The following is a 14,936-nucleotide window of genomic DNA, read 5'->3' on the forward strand; positions in this document are numbered from 1 at the left end:
AGCAACCTTTTTCAGCCATGGGCCAGTCCACCGTCCCTCAGACCATGTGGTGGGCCGGACTATTTTTTTTGGGGGGGGGGAATGAACAAATTCTTGTGCACCACAAATATCCCACAGATGCATTTTAAATAAAAGCACACATTCTACTCATGTAAAAACACGCTGATTCCTGGACCGTCTGCGGGCCGAATTGAGAAGGCGATTGGGCCTCATCCGGCCCCTGGGCCTTAGGTTGCCTACCCCTGCTCTAGCATATGCATTTGGATGGAGAAGTGGGTTGCAAAATTCGGAGGAGTTGTGAATTCTGATAGATGGTTGCGTTTCAGTTTGTGCATTGTTTCAGAAAGTGCAAATTAGGTACGTTCACCTTTAAATGCGAACCAAAATGAATTTCTTCCCCCATCCCTCCTCTTTTGTACTCCCCCTCCCCTCACAGCAACCTTTTCCCTCTCGGCCTTTCTGCACAACTGTTCTCAAGGCTGCGAGTCTACAGAAAGGAGGAGGCTGAACAACAGCCAAGCTGCCCAGTATAAGCCAGAAGGAAAAGCAGCATTTGGATCAAGGGAACTGCAGATTTTGATGGTAGGTGCACCATGCCCTGGACAATAGGTTCAGATGCAACCATCTTCTGAAATGATTAGAATATTCACAAGCTGTCCATACAGGTCTCTCCTGAGCATGGGAAGCACCCACAACTCAGTGGCAGACACCATGGCTCCTAGATCCAATCCCTGGCACCTCCACCTAAAGACTCTCAGGTAACCTGGCTGGAAATGATGCCTCTCTCCCTGGGTCGTCAGAAAGCCCCTGCTGACCACAGCAGACAATGGCTGGGTAATCAGGCTGATGGCAGGTCCTGCTTACAGGCTTTCCATTAGGGTATTAGGCTGGCCACTGGATGCTGCCTTCAAGAATCTTCCGGGGAGGACTTTGGTAATATGGTGCCCTGAGCAAGGACAAAATTTGATTCCCCCCACATAAAAATAAGTTATTTATCATGATTATGATTCTGCGCCCTGTGCCTTAAATCTAGCATTGACTCTTACACGCTTATGATTTAGCTCACTATTTTAATGCAAAATTCTTAGGAAGAGAAGCACAAGCCTTCCATGTTTTTCTTTCCTCTGGAGGGAGGATCACACGAGGGACGCCAGGCTTTGTATGCTAACACAAACCCCACCACAAGCCAGCTGAATCCCCCATGAAAGATGTGAAAATTTCACATCATCTGCACCGAGGCCATGTGAATTTTCTTCCCCCATCAGATCCCCAAGTAACTCCTTGCTCTGGGAAAGGAGATTCCTTTTTTGCAAAAGGGACCCATCAAGCAGGTGGTTCTGCCTCTTCCTATTCATTCCCATGCATTCATTTGGAGCATTCGGCTTCCTCTTCGGGAAAGGGTGGAGAGAGGTAACCGCAGCCATCTGTCTCCTCTCAGGCCACTCCATTCCAGGCAGCAGCAAGAGCAGCAAGAGTAGCAGGTGGGGATCTTGCGTGCAGAGCATGGGCAGTCAGAAAGGGCCCCCGGGGAATGCTTGGAAAGGAGAGCAAATAAAACCTTTTCTGCTCTCAGGTTTGGAAGAGCACAGAGGGAGGCTGATGTCAAAAGCTGATGGTGGGGTGGGGGAGTGCCTGTTTCCTTGCCAGCCGTTGTTGTCAAGACCCAGATTGCTCTGCAAGCAAACACACCCAGCGCCAAGACACTGCTTCTCGCGCCCAGCTTGTCATGTTTGGGTTGAAGTCCTTTTCTTGACAAGAATAAGAGGCTCTTGCACACCCAACCCAAACCCACCCTCAGGACAGATGCTGACTCACATCTGGATGCAGCCCCTGAGCTGGGGGTTCACAAGGAGGCCCTGCCCTTTGCTCAAAGCTCTCTCCAAGCGGGACATTATCAGATCAGGAAAGGCTGGCCAAGATGGCAAGGCAAAGGACTGGCTGCCATGGCTGCTGCAGCAACATTAAACTGCTATTAACGCTTTCTAATCTGAAGGGGGAAGGGGGAGGCCTCCTTGGAGCCACTCACAGCTGTCTCTGATTAACATTTAGTGCATTTAGATGTCATTCCCGTTTAAAATCCTGTAGCCATCTCTCAAGTCCCTTTGGAAGGTGCTGACGCAATTGTGTGAAAACTTAAAAGCCCATAAACAAACTCATCCATCACCTGCTTCATGACTAATGGGTGTCCGCAACAGAAACTCAGCTAAGAAAATGGACTCAGCTTTGCAAAGAGCGCATCCTGAAGACAGCACCATGCTCAAACGCATTCAGATTTATGTCTCACTTCAGATACCTAAACTAGAATTGCACTCGCCACACACCAGTCATGGGTGGTGGGGATTTTGCAGGCTCTTGAAGGTGCAAGGCTAGCCAGCAAATGCTCCTGCAGAGTTCCCACCGAACAAGGCTTCAGCGGGAGACATTTCCCGGGGATTATGGCCCTGTGCCCTCCCCCTTTTATTAGTTTTCAGCTTTTACATGCCAAGTGTACATTATTGTGGGAAAACAACCCGTAAACTCATGTTGGTTTCCAAGACGCTTGCATATTCAACGGCTCAATCAGACTTGAAAGAATCAGAAAACTGCAAAATCAGGATTTACAGATTCAACCATTTCACTGTCAGGTTCTACACTTAAGCAGGAAGAACCAACTGCACCAATATAAGAGAAGGGCAAAGGGTCTAGAAACCAAGCCTTATGAGGAACGGTTGAGGGAGTTGGGTATGTTCAGTCTGGATAAGACGAGACTGAGAGGAGACATCTTCAAATATCTAAAGGGCTGTCACATGGAAGATAGAGCAGAGGCTAGGACCTGAACCAATGGATTCAAGTTACAAGACAACAGATTCTGACTAAACACCAGGAAGAACTTTCTGACAGTAAGAGCTGTTCAACAGTGGAATGAATTCTCACAGAAGGTGGTGGACTCTCCTTCCTTGGAGGTTTTTAAGCAGAGGTTGGATGGCCAACTGTCATGTATGATCTAGCTGAGATTCCTGCATTGCAGGGAGTCCCTTCCAGCTCTACAATTCTGTGATTCGTTCTGAATCTAACTTCAATGGGACACTATTTTGCAACTGGCTCCAGCTGATGGGGGGGGGCTATCGAGGATCCTAGTAAAAAAAAAAAGTAAATCCTGAAAGCCTAAAATCTGCCGAGCATCTGGTCTAGACCTCTGATAGACCTCTGATCTATGAAGCCTCCCACCCCAAACTGTCATTTTGCACATGCTCAAAAGCACTTTCTTTTTCAGTACTGCTTAGCACTTTGTGGGCTGCATCAATAATCTGAGCCTCAATGTGAGCACTAGGTCCTGGGAGGAAATCTAACATTGTAAAGAGCAAGCAGTGCTAGACAGGTCTCTCTGCAAAGTCTGGGTCAGCATTAAAGCAAGAGAAAAGGTGGGGGAAGGAAGCCGTTTTGCGGCAGGACAATCCAAGCATGTCAACTTTATTTCCCAGGAAACAGGAAGCTAGTTAGAAATAGCAGCCACATGGGACCACAAGGCAAAAGAAGGGGGGGGGGGGGGACACATGGCTCAAAACCAACCAAAGAACTTTGGGGCTGCAAGTTTGACTTCCTTCAGTCCCAGTCATGTTGTGCATCCAAACCAATCAAGAGTTTGGACTTTTTAAAAAAAAAGAGAGAGTGAAAAAGGTAAATATCCCAACAAGCTCACATAATTAAGTCCTCCTCGGCTCTGTTTACACTGACCCCTTTATAAGCCCTTAGCACAGAGCCAGAGAACACAGCCAGCCCAAGTGGGTCGGAAAACAGGAACTGGTGTCTTTCAAACATAAAAGAAAATGTATCTAGACTGCAGCCTCCCAAAATTGACTGGAAATGACTTATTCCATAGTCCCCATCATCCATCACGCTTCCCTAAGAATGACCATAATTCTATGGACCCTATCAAGTTGCAGGGTCTGGGAGAAGGGGCAGTCAGTCAGAGTGGTACACAAGCAGATGCATGGTCCAAAAGAGGCAGAAGCCAAATTCTAGAGCAGCAAGCAAGGGACAGAGGGACCAGTGGTGGGTGTGTCTAGAGCTTGGTGAGCATGGATTGGCCTGTGGGGCCAAGCTGGTAGAAAGAATGCTCAGGCAGGCTGGTTCTGCAGTCTTGGAGGTTCAGCAGGAACAGCACATGTGGGTGGCACCAGAAGGAAGGGGACAGAGCCTAGCCGAAGGTCCACTGGTGCCTTGTGGACACCATTTGTGTAATCCTCTTTGAAAGGCACTCAAGTTGGTGGCCATCGCTACTGTACATCCTGTGGGAGCATATTCCATAGTTTTAGGAAAGAGCTGGTTATAAATACTAGGGAGGGAGGGAGGGAACTACTTCAGTACTACCTTTACTTGGGATTAAGCCAGGAACCATCATTATTACTTGTGCTCACCACAGCCCGCCCAGCCCGCCGGTAATTCATATCTTCAACTTTTCTTAAAACAACAGTTCTTAGCCTAGAGAGGCACAAAGCCATCCAGAGAGGGGAAAGGTAATTTCTCAGACCAGTTGTCATTTCTGCAAAGGATTACATAGGCGCAGAGGTACAGCAACCAGCTATGACGCATTGACAAATAAGGCTGCTCACGCCACACATCGTTTCATCGTCCGTCCAAAAAACCATTATCACAACACAACTGCCATCTTATCAGCTTTTAATATGCAACCATTGAAAATCTTTTGCATGCTACATAATCATTAGGTATGCACTATAATGTGATTCGCCGCCCCCGCATTCATGAGAAACCGTAAAATCTGATGAAATTTCCACCATGACTAAACCATGAAATGGATTCATTTTGCCCTCTCCACATGTACACAGGCTTGGGGTGTGTGCCCATGCAAAAAGGAAAAGGAAATAAAAAGCAGAAATCTAAACAAACTTTCTGAAGGTTTACAAGAATAACTGGGAAAGGCTTGTTCTTCGGCCACTGCAAATCTTAGACCGCACTTTGGATCAAATGCCTCTGAGTCCAGCACTGCAGGTGAACGGGTCAGAGAGGCAGCCTACTTAAATATATGCTCTGGTGTTCCTGCACCTTGTTTCCTCAATGTGCAAAGTTAGGAACTATTTTTTAAAAATATATATATTTGCTGATTAAGGATAGAAAAAATGGAGTGAATAGACTTTATTATCACAGTGCCTTTCTGTATAACACCAAAGCAGCATACTAAAAGCAACTGGACTGGCCAAATTAAAAAGATGTGAAAGCAGAGTGAACCAGAACGAACTACAGGGGAGTGCATCATTCCACATTGTGGAGCGGCACTGGAGAAAGCCCTCTCCACGCAAGCCCATTAAGCTGGCTTCTGCAGGTGGAGGTGTTATGCTAGCAAAACATATGCAGCTTCTGATTCACTGAGAGCGGCGTTGCTATTCCTCTCTTCTTTGTAAGGGTAACAGTCTCAAAAGAGCCTCTCCTGCAGATCTCACCCAAGCAGACTCATAACAAGACAGAGAACCAGATTGCAAGCCATTTAAGGCCTTAAAGGTCAAAACCTTGAATGGAACCTGGAAAACAATCAGTAGCCAACATGTCAAAAGAGCTCTGCTTCAGGGTTTTATCTTGCGCTCCAAATTTAAAAAACAGAGTTAAGCATGTTTAAACTAGGTGACTTAACTAGACCCACCAAATTTTGTGTTGCATTGTGGCTCTTTGAGTACAAACGTCAGGGCCAGTGGAAGATCTTGGGGGTCTCACATTTCAGCAGCATCCTGTGCAACACCTAAATTTGGTGCCCATTGTAAATCATACTTGTGGGCCCCCCAGCAGCACCCCGGAGGCTTTGCATCCAGTGTAACCAAACTAGTTGCACTCCCCTAAATCCTCCTCTGCCAGGGCCTGTTTGTACAATCACTGGACATGTGACAGTTGCAGGAAAAGGCTCCATCTGATGTGATAACTCTCCCTAGCCCACTGCAAGCCATCCGTGCATTCTCCACCACTAGGCAGAGGGTGCAGTTTAGAGGGCCTGTAGAGAAAAACTAGGCCCCTAACTAGTGCCAAATTCTGTGGGGGGGACAGGAGATAGGCCACAAACTGGAGCCAACCATATTAATAGGCTTTTCCTGTGCACATCCAACATGCACCTGTTTCCTTCACCCTGAACACCCAATCTCTCCACCAACCAATTCATTTCACTTCATATTTGTACTCTGCTTTTTTTGTCTGAAAGGAAACCCAAAGCTTCTGACAACAAGATCAAAACTATCAACACAAAACAACCACAAATAGTCATAAAAGGTACAACCAGTATGGACCCAACATACATATCTAAACAAATTCCATATTAGGAATCATTAGGAAAGAAATAGAAAATAAATGCCATTATACAAATGGTGTGACCACATTTGGAAAGCTGTACGGTTCTGGCCATCTCGCCCTGAAAAGGGTATTGTCGAGTTGGAAACCAAAATGACCAGGGGGGTGGAGCAGCTCTCCTATGAAGAAAGGTTGCAGTGTTTGGGACTTTTTAGTTTAGAGAAAAGGCAAGTAAGAAGTGACATGATAGAAGTGCATAAAATTATGCATGGCACATGCATTTTTCTCCCTCTCTTGTAACACTAGAACTCATGGACATACAGCGAAGCTGAATGTTTGAAGATTCAGGGCAGATAAAACAGTCAAAATACTTCTACAGGCAATGCACAGTTAAACTAAGGAACTCACTCCCACAGGAAGCAGTGATGACCATGGCTTTAAAAGAGGATTAGACAAATTCACGAAGGAGAAGGCTATCAATGGCTACTAGCCAGGATGGCTATTGTTCTGCCTTTACAGTCTGAGGCAGTAATGCTTCTGAATACCAGTTGCTGGAGATAACAGGAGGAGAGAGGGCTCTTGTGCTCAGGTCCTGCTTAAGGGCTTCCCACATGCATCTGGTTGGCCACTGTGGAAGGGGACACTGGACTAGAAGGAGCATCTGAAGGAGCGTCTCCACCCCCATCGTTCAGCCCGGACACTGAGATCCAGCGCTGAGGGCCTTCTGGCGGTTCCCTCATTGCGAGAAGTGAGGTTACAGGGAACCAGACAGAGGGCCTTCTCGGTAGTGGCGCCCGCCCTGTGGAACTTCAGTTGTGAAGGAAATAAGCAGCTATCTTCTCTTTAAAAGACATCTGAAGGCAGCCCTGTTTAGGGAGGTTTTTAATATTTAATGCTGTATTGTTTTTAACACTTGACTGGAAGCCGCCCAGAGTGGCTGGGGAAACTCAGCCAGATGGGCTGGGTATAAATAATATATTATATTATTATTATAGAAGGGCCATTGGCCTGATCCAGCAGGCATCTATACTTATTTTTTAAAAGTACACAATTTTTAATGCTAATTTGCTTCCTTTCTTCTGGTGATGCATTTCCACTCAAAGCATCTCTCCCCAAAATTCCCACCAGATCAAGCTTAGTGCAAACAGAATCAAGAGCCGTTAAAACCATCTGGAGAGGTCTCAAGTCTCCCACATGGCCACCACCACAGCCACAACAAATAGTCTCACTTGACTCCCCAGAGGCCTCTCCTCTCCCTGCAAGGGAGACCTCACTGAGAGAAGCCTGCCACACTCGTAAATCTACCTGCCTCAAATATGGCTCCTTCCGAGATGCACAGCTGGAATTTATGGTTTCTAAGGAATGGGGGGGGGGGATACATTTATACTAGGAAAATGTGGCTGTCCCCTTAGCCTGTCTCAAAGCTTTGTAATGGAAAACATGCACTTAACAAAAGCAGCATGGGGGAAGAGACAAGAGCGGAAATCAAAAACAGAGACCACCCGGAGAGCATTGCCAAACCTCAAAATAGAAAATAATGATTGTCGTATCTGGGCGGGACAAAGGTGGAGCCTTTGGGGTCAGGGTCAAGAGTGGGTCTGGGAGTTGAGCAAGGGGGTGGGGCCTAGTGGGGTGGAGTCTAGTGTTGTGAGGCCCCCATCAAATTGGGGGAGGAGCCCGATATAAAATCTGCTCATTCCACTACAGTGGTACCTCGGGTTACAGACACTTCAGGCTACAGACTCCGCTAACCCAGAAATAGTACCTGGGGCTAAGAACTTTGCTTCAGGATTAGAACAGAAATTGCGCGTTGGCGGTGCGGCAGCAGTGGGAGGCCCCATTAGCTAAAGTGGTGCTTCAGGTTAAGAACAGTTTCAGGTTAAGAAAAGGACCTCCAGAATGAATTAAGTTCTTAATCCGAGGTGCCATTGTACAGTGTATAGCAGAGGACCAAGGGATAGTTAAGGGTGAGTGTGAAATTGCTTTTTCCATGGAAATTGGGGGGGGGGGGACTTCACTTCCTCCACCCCAGGCTCGTAGAATGTTCTATCATGTGTTCATCCCATCCAGTGCTCACTTTTCTTCCTTTGCTCCTGGCCCCACTGATCATTTTTATTTCCTGGCAAGTGGACCAAAATGCAAAACCACCAGGCAGATGAAGTTTCTTATTTTTTCCTGGTTGGTTGGCAGCTTTTAAAAGTTTGACCTTTAAATCCCTAGACAGGCTAGCACTCAGTTATCCCAAGGCCCTGCTTGCAGGCTTCCCAGAGGCATCAGAGTTGAAGTCTAGCTCCCACCCAAGGACCCACCCACTAGGGTCCCAATTTGGATCAGGCCCTCCATGCTGGCAGTTTGGTTTTTAATTTTTTTTTTTTAAACATACTTAAGGGCTTGAATATGTAGCTAGTGAAGCCCTTAAGCACCAGGTGATGTTTGTGTCATCGTCAGAGGCTTTTAGCAGGAAGATACTTGTATTTGGTCTTGTATTTGATAGCGACTGCATTTGATCTTTGAGCATTTTAGATTTCAGAGGGATGTGACTGGAGCCAAGAGAGGGAAGAGAGGTAGGGCAATTGATTTGGACTATTGCAGGTTCAGCTGAGAATCCTTTCTAAACCAATTTAAGGAAGAGGGTGTCAAAGCCTATCTCTTGGCCTGCACTACCCCCAACCCCATCACCACCCTGTGACTAAAAACAAAATAAAACTTGAAAGCCTGAGTAGCAAATGCAAATATACATAAGCTTATTCATTTCTCATAATCTATTCTGCTTCCTCTGTTCATAAGTAGCATGAAAATACATGTATTTTCATTACGTATTCCCTTCTCTGACTGCCCCTCTTCCCCCCAGTTTCCAAAATTTCATCAGGTATTTCTTTCTCTTTCCTTGCAGACACCACATTTAAAGAAAGAGGTATGCTGGTATTTTCCCCAAGCCAATTTGTTGTGCAGTGTAAAGCAAAATCCACAGAAGAGTCCTTTTGAATAATTAGACAGAGGGTGAGTAAGCATCATGACCAGACACACAAAAATGTGTCTTTCACACACAAACACCCACACTCTCAAAAGATGCAGCCTGAAGACTCCTGTGCAGCTTGAAAGCTTGCATCTTGCTTGACCCAGAGGAAAGATATTGGCTGCCTTTCTCATTCGGAGGGACAAACACGAATGCAAAAACTTTGACCCACCACAGCACTATTGTTCATTCAGAAAACCATTCAGCTGTAACATTATCATTTATTAAATTTCTATACCACCCTTCATCACAGGGAGGTTTATAATATAAAAACACAAAAATACACACCGTAGCAACAAACAAAACCAAACAACCCCCCACCCCTCGGTTTAAAAGGCCATAGATTGTTTAGACATTTCATTTATGATAAATTCATAGTCTGTGTGTTGGGAGGAGATTCATGGCCACACTTTACTTTTTTAAGGCAGGGCAAAGGGACCTACAGATGGGCAATGCCCCCTGTTACTTCTTTCCAATGCATCCCCACATTGGGTTAAAGTGGATGACTTGACATCCCCCCACCATCTGAGGAAACCCCTAATGCTTAAAGGTCACAAGCTTAATAAGCATAGCATCAAACAGTCTCAAGGCATGGGATGACCAAAGCAGGCAGCTATCCAAACCAAAAAGAAAAGAGCCTTTTCCAGAAGCTGCCTGAACATTCACAGATTAAGAGCCCTGTGTATTTCTCTCTCTCTCTCTCTCTCTCTCTCTTGTTCTGGGTTCTTGGCAGGTGTGCATGTATCACAGATAACCATCCCAGGACATTTCTTTGACTTGATTTCACTGGATCGTAACAGCATTTGCATAAGCTGTATTAGACTGTTCTTGAGCCCCTGGTAGCAAAGCAAGCTTCTGTTCTTAAATTGATTCCCGTATCCGGTCCTGAGGCCGTCTCCGAAGAGAAAGTTTCAAAACCTTTGCAAAGCTATTTCACAGACTGACACTTTTCTCTCTACTCACCGAAGTCGGAAGTGATGGCATTACATATCTGTATTCTCAGTGGTGCTGGATTCCTTGATGCTCTTTCCCTGGACTTCCTTTGACATGGGAGCTGAGCGCAGCAGTGAGGAGAGTGACGTCTGCATCCCCCTCTCAGCTGGAAAGTCTCAAGTTCCAAGCAAGGGATTCCCTTCCCACCCTCCTCTCTGCATTCTTAACCCTCCTCCTCCTGGACACAATCAGGAAAGATACTCTCTGCAGATTCCCAAAGGCAAGAGGAGAATGAGGAGGAGAGTGCAATGTTGGGAGAAAGCATGAAGACATTTCTGCTTTTCCGGCTCAGCTCTGTTACACGCACATACACATGAAGAACCCGCAGTTTAATTCAGCTGTTGTAGTTTTGTCGATATTACGTTACATAGGGGAAGAGCCACAGCTCAGTGACACGGCATTTGCTTTGCGTGCGGGTTCCTGGTTCAGTTCCCAGTGTTTCCAGCTAGGGCTCAGCATGTCCTTTACCTGAAATCCTAGAGAGACACTGCCAGTCAGTGTAGACAACATTGAGCTGGATAGACAATGGTTTGACTCCCAGTATAAGGCAGCTTCTTATGTTGGCATTTCAAAACCAGCTAAAGACATTGAAAGCAAGGAGCAGGCTCATCTCTCACAAGGCAATTGCTATGAATGGTGTCTGCACTTTTTGCTTCATAACTTTCATTCCAAAAGGTCTACTTACTTACTTTTCTTTAATGAAAGCTCAGAATGTAGGCCTGGTCCAGCAGTGACTGCCTCTGATGGCCCTGCATCCAGCTGCTCTCTAATTCTCCAATAAGCCTATCACACATTTTAGTATGTATCTTAAAGAAGATTGTTATTACATGGTTGATGTTGAATCCTTTTCCCCGCCCCTTTTTTTAGAGGGAGAAGAGGAGCTGATCTTTTTTCTCTTTCAAGGGGACTTAACAGGAGTCAGTACCAATTAAAGCTAAAGCCACACAGCACTTAGAACATAAGAAGAGCCTGCTGGATCAGACCAGGGGCTCATCTAGCCTGGCATCCTGTACTCACAGTGGCCAACCAGATACCCGTGGGAAGCACACAAGCAGGTCCCAAGCACAAGAGCACTTTATTCATTTTTTAAAACTTACTTACTTATTTATTAATTTTGTATACCACCCTTCATCCAAAATCTCAGGGCAGTTCTCAACATAAACATACAAAATAAAAACACAAAATATACTGCTGTAAGAATACAAGATGAACCTGTTGGATCAGATGACCTATCTAGCTCAGGATAATAATAATAATAATAATAATAATAATAATAATAATAATAATAATAATTTATTTATACCCCGCCCATCTGGCTGAGTTTCCCCAGCCACTCTGGGCGGCTCCCAATCAAGTATTAAAAACAATACAGCGTTAAATATTAAAAACTTCCCTGAACAGGGCTGCCTTCAGATGTCTTTTAAAGATAGGATAGCTACTTATTTCCTTCACATCTGAAGGGAGGGTGTTCCACAGGGTGGGGGCCACTACCGAGAAGGCCCTCTGTCTGGTTCCTGTTTTCATAGTAACTAACCAGATGACTGTGGGAAGCTTTCGAATGTGACGTGAGCACAGCGGCACTCTGCCCACCTGCACTTCCCAGCAACTTATATTCAGAGGAATACTACCTCTGACAGTATGCCTTTGCCCATGGAGGCAAAGCATAGGCCTCAAGGCTAGTAGACATCAATAGCCCTCTCCTCTATGAATTCGTCTAATCCCCTTTTAAAGCCATCCAACTTGGTGAACATCTCTGCCTCCTGTGGGAGTGGGTTCCATAGCTTAACTATGCACTGCATGAAGAAGTACTTTCTATCACTTGTCCCAAATCTTCCGACATTCAGCTTCACTGGATGTCCACGAAATCAAATGTTGCAAAAGAAGGGAGAGAAACTTTTCTCTATCCAGTTTCTCCATGCCATTTATAATTTTATAATTTTATACAATTCTGTTACATTGCCTCTTCTCTAACCTAAAAATTCCCAAATCCTGCAATCTCCGTTGGTCTAAATGCCCCCGTGGAGATTGTTTCCAGCCCAGCCGGCTTTTCTGTGCCTTGAGACTGATGATCCCACATGAACTTCAAATTAAGCCATGGACTGTGACGAGGGGGGAGAAAGTTATTTTATTGTTATCTTATTACCATTGTGGTAGTTATCTTGTTATCTATAGAATGGCAGGATACAAAAGAACACACACAAAAATAAATAGGGAATGTTGCTGAGCATGGGACCAAATGACCCTTCGGGTCCCTTCCAGCTGCACAATTCTAGGATTCTATGTTCAGGCTGGATTTTTCCTTGCTGAGTTGTATCCTGAGTTACTCCATACATTTCGATGATTTGCTTCCTGAAACGTATCATCTCACAGCCAATGACTTTTGACTGTTTGGTTTTAGCAATGGCTTAAGGGCCACCTTTCCTTATATGAATCCCAGTCAGCTGTCCTTGTTGTCCATCCCATCCCCACAACAGGTTTAGAGAGCGCTGGCTTGGTGTGTATCAGGCTTTTTCACAGCAGGAGCCCCCGGATCGACTTGGAACCTCATTCCCGAAGGAATCTTGTTGTTTTAAGTCACTTTGGATTGTGACTAACAAATTTAATAAACAAATAGTAATAATTAGGAAGGTTCCAGAACTGCCATATTTTCAAAGGTGCTTCAAACACCTTTTGCATTTTGTCAAGCCTTTAAGTTTTCCAAGGCTGCACTGTTTCAGATGTGGTTTTTAAATTGTGATTCATAATAGTTTGGCTTCATGGGTATAATCCAGTTGTGTCCCTTTTGAACAGCATTACAAGGTGATACAGAGGGAGCTTCAAGAGAAAAGGATTTGCTAAAATCACCTCCCTCTCCCCATGTTTGTTGTTCCTTTGCAGTGTTAATCACTTTGAGCTTCTGGAAAAGCAGCCCAGTCATACCTTGGAAGTCGAACAGAATCCGTTCTGGAAGTCCGTTCAACTTCCAAAACGTTTGGAAACCAAAGCGTGGCTTCTGATTGGCTGATTGGCTGCAGGAAGCTCTTTCAGCTAATCAGAAGCCGTGGCAGCCCCGTCGGACATTTGACTTCCAAAAATAGTTTGCAAACTGGAACAGTCACTTCTGGGTTTGCGGCGTTTGGGAGCCAAAACGTTCGAGAACTGTTTGAAAACCAAGGTACGACCCTATACAAATGTCTTAATCAAATGAACGATGACTCAGGGAAATAAAGGCAAGCATAAATTAGCATTGCTTGAAAACAGGATAAACCCATTCTCCCCCTCCTAAAACAAATTAAATATAGGGATCCAGACTGCATCAGGAAAAAAAGAAAAGTAAAGTGTTGGCTTTTCTTACCTTGTTTTGCAGGGAGCCTACTTTATGGTTGCCTGGTTGATTCCACTTTAAAGCAGTTGTTTCTCATTGATAGAATCTAGAAAAGTTGGGTTTTTGAAATGTTGTCATTTCTAGATAATGTCTATTCTGTCCCACCACAGAACTCTATAATCTTGCTGGACATGCAAATAATACTTTTTTTCCTACTTGCCTCGAAATGAGAGAATTTCCCTCCTGTAATTTCACCAATCAGCAAATGTAGGCAAAGTTTTAAGTCACATAATTTAATCTGGTACAGGAATATGGCTGTTCTTGGCATGGGAGATGGAATTTCAAAAGCCATTTTTTCTTCCGTTTTACACAGTCCCAGAGGTAAGTGATGAAGTCAAGGTCAGGCAGGAAGTCTGGGAAAGACTTGGCAAACCAAAACTCTTAATCTTCCTTCTTCTAGATTAGGCTACGTAGCAATCTGTCAAATTTGCTCAGCCTAGCTTTCTATTTAACTACGCTTTAATTTATTATTAAGGCGGCGGGGGCGGGGGGGATACACTACCAGAACAGAATTGTCAAGCCCAGATCACATTTTTGTTTCAAGTCAAAATATTTTTCCCCAATTGCAATTTCCCATGCATATCTGCTGCTGAGAACAAAGTGTTCCTTTGTAAAATTCTCTTCCAGACTAATTCATTATACTGCAGGAGAGAACATTACTGAAAATTCCCAAAATGCTATTTTACAAGAACAAGGGTGTTAACCTTGGATTTCTTGCCATGTTGTAAATGGCTAATTGCATTCCACTGTGCAAAATTCCCCTTGCTGGATTCTCCACTGTTGCCCTTTGCATGTATCAAGTAACACTAATTTACTGTGCTACCAGATAATCCCAATTGGCTCAGCACAATTGCATCTCCTTGCTCATTCCAGCATACTACAAATGCAACCCCCCCCCCCCCAACCAAAATTCAAAGCATCATTTTCCAGGAATGATCTTCGCGTATGCACGCACAAACACACGCCCTTGCATTCAGGAAAAAAATAAATCTCAGCTAACTGCTTTGAGATCTGTTTGGAAGAAAGACACCCCACAAGTGTGCAATAGTTATTTTTCATGTTGCAAAAGCCAGTTTTCAGGAGCCATATAACCAAAAGTGAGGGGGAAATTGGGGGAAGAAGAAATATTTGTTGGGGGAAGAAGAAATATTGGGGGAAGAAGAAATATATGGGTAAAATCAGTCTGCAATCATTTTCAAAATGGAATGTACTACTTTGTATTTCCTAATGACCTGTCTCCAGGAGGAGGTGGGCCTCAAGGCATGCAATGAACTAGGATGCATTTAGATGCCTGGG

At 44.8% G+C, this 14,936-nt stretch overlaps 1 protein-coding gene across 3 annotated transcripts in view; it reads right to left on the minus strand.

Moving 5' to 3' along the window:
- Window positions 1-14,131, minus strand: part of ZNF469 (zinc finger protein 469) — a 277,120-nt gene extending 262,989 nt beyond the window's left edge. For 2 of the 3 annotated variants that reach the window (XM_028739953.2, XM_028739951.2), the window contains exon 1: window positions 10,247-10,386. The gene's annotated coding sequence lies outside the window, so the exon portion shown is untranslated. Of the gene's footprint in view, window positions 1-10,246; window positions 10,387-13,610 lie in introns of those variants that run through there. The other variant, XM_077931613.1, reaches the window with a different exon arrangement.
- Between the last annotated feature and the right edge of the window lie 805 nt (window positions 14,132-14,936).

Source organism: Podarcis muralis, chromosome 7 (genome assembly GCF_964188315.1).
Source record: "Podarcis muralis chromosome 7, rPodMur119.hap1.1, whole genome shotgun sequence".
Taxonomy (NCBI): Eukaryota; Metazoa; Chordata; class Lepidosauria; order Squamata; family Lacertidae; genus Podarcis; species Podarcis muralis.